A 5,097-nucleotide genomic window follows, 5' to 3' on the forward strand; every position below is an offset into this window, starting at 1 on the left:
CAGCAGGGTATGAGTCAACTAGCTTTTGGGAACCTTGTGAATATTGTTCGTCAGATAAGTCCATATCGTTTAGAAAAGAAAATCTGCTTGATACTTCTTTGTACACTTCACCTCTCCTCTTCATATGAGCTTCAAGTGTATCAATTATAGCGTAGGTTTCAGAGTAGCAGCCGTGTTAGTCTGTATCCGCAAAAAGAACAGGAGTACTTGTGGCACCTTAGAGACTAACAAATTTATTAGAGCATAAGCTTTCGTGGGCTACAGCCCACTTCTTCGGATGCTGTAGCCCACGAAAGCTTATGCTCTAATAAAATTATAGCGTAGTAAGTAGATACGTGAAATTTGTCTCTAGGATTCAATGCTGTTTCTGTTGCACTGCTATCATTTGCTTGTTTTTTCCTGATTCGCTTGCGGGACTGGGCTTCTTTGTAGTTAGTATCAGGCAAGATATCTTTTGATATGTCTTCACATCTTTCGAAATCATTCCTCAAAGTGTGTAAGTGGTCTGCTAATGATTGACAGAGGTCTGCACATGTTTTCAAATCCAATTCTTTTTCTTGGAGAGCTTGACTTGTGTGGTAAAATGTTGTAAAATTGAATTCCACATGGTCAACATGAATACAAACTCTAGTTCTTGCATCTTGTTTGCAATGTTTTCTGCCTCTCGTATAGTTTCTCCCTTTTGTGATTGGTCTTCAACTATACTTTCTAATGCATCCACAGTCTTTGAGTAGGACTCCAGAATTGCACTTGTTGCCACTGCATGTGCCTTCTAGCAATTAGAAAGAGATTTCAACACACGAACATTGTCCAAATATGTTTTAAGAACTGCCCATCGGTGTGTTGAGGCATGAGCAGGTTCAGTCTCTGACACATCCACACCTTCTAGAACAATGTCTGTTTTACCACCAGGAGTAGGATGATCAGTTACAGTCTCTGATTTCCTCGCATTATTTCGATCTACGTTAGTAGGATGCCCCCTGGTTTAGGTGGGGATAAGTAATAAAAAGAGAACAGAAAAACGGGGGAAGAGTGTGTAGTGGAGTGTAAGGAAGTCTAACAAAGTTCTGATTTTTCCCATGATGACTACTTTGATACTTTTTTTGAAATATCAAATATCAAATTTTTTCAAAAAAAATCTTTTTTTTTTTTGTTGGTGCCCCCTGCTTTGCTGGTGCCTTAAGCACGTGCTTAGTCTGCCTATTGGGTAATCCAGCCCTGGTGCAGGTGCTTTGGTTAAACCTGTGACTGGTGAGAGTGTTCCTGTCACATGAGATTTTCAAAGCAGGCTTAGAGCTGAGGATGCCCAAAGCCCATTAAATTAATGGGAATGGTGTGCCCAGTTCCCGTAGGCAGCTTTGCAAATCTCAGCCACTATTCCTAAACCACATAGGCCTTCCCCAGAATCTCAGGGTTGCTGGTCATGCTGAGCAGTGCATGCACTGCTCTGAATGGGGCAGGCACAGTGTTGAAACAAACCTGGAGGCACTTTGTCTGGACTGGGAGAGTTTTAAGCCATCACTCAGGAACAATGGCCAAGCTATGGGGTCATTTGTTCTGGTATTTCAGCAGCTTCTCATGATTTATGGGATGTTTTGTTCTGCTGCTTGTCTTAGCTCCCCCCTCTCCCCCCTCCCTGTCTCTCTCCCTTCTCCATTTCAACTTTTCCTCCCCCCCTCCCAATTCCCCTAATAACTTTGGAGTCTCTCTGCCTTATGAAGTAATGGTATCTGTGACTTATTGAATTAGCTGTATGGAATTGGACTTTGACACTGCACTTGCGGTCTGCTCCAGTGTGCGATGCTGCTTTGTGCAGCTCAGGATTGCCAAATGCTAACACACAGTAGGGCCTGAGCCTGAGCTCTTCGTTCCGGCTACACTCCCACTGGCTTTTCCAACAGAGTTTTGCTTTAATAAGCGATTCAGGATCAGGCTCCTGGAAACTAGGTTTGTGTTAAACAAATGTGGGAAAGAGGAACTGCAGTCCAGAAACCAAGGAGGCTCCTGTGTTAGTGCTGAACTCCCTCCCCCTCCTCTCACCACTCACTGAAAGCGGGGGCTTTATGTTAAGGCATGGGGGTTAGCTGTTTACCTACTGGAACACCGTTTTCCATACCAAGATCACCTTGGAATCCCCTCCCATCTAGCCAGGGTCCCCTTCCATCTAGCTGCAAACCTCTTGACTCCTGTTCTTGAGAACCTCTGGGGCTAAGGTACTGAAGTAAGAGCCAGGTGATTTGGTTTCAGCTCTGCCCCAGAATCCCTCTGTTACCTTAGGCAAATCACTTAGACCCAGATTCACAAAGGAATTTAGGCTCCTAACTTCCACTGATTTTAATGGAAGTTAGGAACTGAAATACCTTTGATAACCTGGGCCTTAATTGCAGAGCCTCAATTCCCCCTCTGTAAAATGGGGATAGCACTTCCCTGCCTTCCTGATGTTATGAGGATAAATTCATTAATGACTGTGAGATGCTCACATCCTGTGGTGAGGTGGCCCATAAAGGTACCAGAGAAAAGCAAGCTCTGTCATTAGTAAATAATTTGCAGTGAATAATGTATTTGACAAAAATCACCTTTTATCCTGTTTGCGAAGTTGTCTGCAAACACAGCATGAGAGTCTCAAAGGTAATTGCTGTTTGAAATAATGCACATATTTCTGCAGCAGCTAATCCATCGCCTGCAGATCATTCACAAATTGCAAACAAGTCATAGTTTGCACCACGTTGGTTCTGTAAGTCCCCGTTCCCAGCAAAGAGTTACGCATCAGAGCTGAAAATGCCCCCCCCCCTTTTTTTTTCAGCATAGAACTTTAGCCCTCACAGAAACAGGGTCATGAATGCCATTGAATCAAAATGCACTCTGGGATTCAAACCAGCGTTGGAGTTCTTTTCTCTCCCTCTGTTTGCTCCAGTCATTAGCGTGGGGAGGGGCGAAGCAGGAGAATCTTGAGGTGACTTGTGAGATGCTTTCATAAACTCTGCTTGTATTTTAAGCCCAGCAAGTGAAATTAGGCCCTGTGCTGTGGACCCGTCACACAAGGCCAACACACTACAAGTCCCACTTAAAGATTAAGTACCGCATAGGTCTAGTGTGTGGTCCCATTGTCTGGGTGTGGGGAGGGGGGGAATTCTCCCAGGGTGAATAAAGCAGCAGTGTGCAAGATAGAAGCTGGTGCTGAAAGCTTGTGAGAAAGTAGGTAGAGAAGTGAGCGAGCACCCATTTCTGCAATGAACTGGGAAGCCTTATGCAACAGTGGATAGCACCCTTCAGTGGTGTGATGGAGCCACTTATAGTGTTCTCTTTGTACTGTCAGACGGTTGCTGCTTAATCTTAATATGCTGAGGTTAGAAACCAGGAGGCTTCATGATAAATAGACCATGGCAATAAGAGCCTGCTCCAAAGCCCATTGAAAGCAATGGAGAGACTCACTTGATTCAGGCCCTACCTGTGTAGTAAATGTTGTCCTCCATTGTTTGCAGCCGTGCCAAATAACAGCTGTGGCTTTTGAAAACTTCAGTTGTGAGGTCAAAGCTTGATGAGAAGCACCAATACTGGAGTTATTTCAACCAAAGTCTGACATTTAAATTGGGGCTGAGTGGACATTCTCCAGTGGGAGTGGGGGAGCCAGTGGGTGCAGAGGCCAGTGGGCCAGAGGGTGCAGGCTCTGAGCAGCACTTACCTCAAGCGGCTCCCGGAAGCAGTGGCATGTCCCTGCTCTGGCTCCTACGTGGAGGTGCAGCCAGGTGGCTCTGCTCGCTGCCCCATCCGCAGGCACCGCCCCGGCAGCTCCCAATGGAGCACATAGGAGCCGGAGTGGGGCCATGCCGGCTTCCGGGAGTTGCGTGGTGCAGTCCCGACCCAGCACCCCGGTCGGAGCGACGGAGCAGGGCCAAGCCTCTGGTGTGGCTCGCGGGCCAGCTTAAAACAGCTTGCGGGCTGTAGTTTGTCCACCCCTGTGTTAGTCAGAAAACAGAAACATACCATCCTAGTTATCAAAAGCAAGCAGCAGGGAAGAGAGTTTAAAAATGTCAGCTGCCTATTCCTGGCCACTCGCCTTCTTTTCAGGTGGTTGCTGATGTTATCTCACATCCCTGCTGGGGATATGTCTCATGAAGCTCATCCATTATCCCCAGTGCGCTTTGGTCTCTGTCATCTTGCCTGTTTGCTTGGGTTTTGTCTGCGTGGTTTGTTTTCCTTTTCAGCATCAGGTTTCTCTTCGCCACACCCCCGATCCTGCACCTGCCACTCCTGTCCGAGCCAACGGAAGTGGAGGATATTCAGCATTTTACAGGATTGAGGCCCAATCCATGTGCCCATTCTCCTCTCCTCACCCCTTGGTTCCAGTGTTTCTATAGTGACTCACACCTTCCTTGATACAATGTTAAAATGCTAGGGCAGCTGGAGGGTGGGGAGGGGATGGGATGACATGTATTTGGTATTTGCAGCAGACCATGTCACTAGCAGGGGTAGGCAACCTGCGGCACGCAAGCTGATTTTCAGTGGCACTCACACTGCCTGGTCCTGGCCCACCGCTCCAGGGGCTCTGCATTTTAATTTAATTTTAAATGAAGTTTCTTAAACATTTTTAAAAACCTTATTTACTTTACATACAACAATAGTTTAGTTATATATTATAGTCTTATAGAAAGAGATCTTCTAAAAATGTTAAAATGTATTACTGGCACGCGAAACCTTAAATTAGAGTGAATAAATGAAGACTCGGCACACCACTTCTGAAAGGTTGCCGACCCCTGCACTAGAGTGTTTAATCCCTATGTGATTGCGATGTTCCACCTTCCTCTTCCCACTCCACTTTTCATACACACCTTCAGCATCCAACCACCACCTTATCTTTTTCCTTCCCTGGCTCCCATCTTCCGGTTCCCTTTGCCCGCAGTGCCTGTGCAGAACAGACGAGAGGTGCAGAGGGAGTGGGATATTTTGTGCTACTGCACTGCTGGGGAAGCTGTCCGGGCCCTGGGGTCTGCAGCTGATGGGTCATTTCTGGTTAGCAAGTGGTGTTTCCAGGGTCAGTCCTGGCATCTGAAGCTCTTGTATAGTGCTCTGAGTAAGGTTCACCCCATGGACCAGCAC

This window comes from Terrapene carolina, unplaced genomic scaffold (genome assembly GCF_002925995.2).
Source record: "Terrapene carolina triunguis isolate 2854851 unplaced genomic scaffold, T_m_triunguis-2.0 Scaffold67, whole genome shotgun sequence".
Taxonomy (NCBI): domain Eukaryota; kingdom Metazoa; phylum Chordata; order Testudines; family Emydidae; genus Terrapene; species Terrapene triunguis.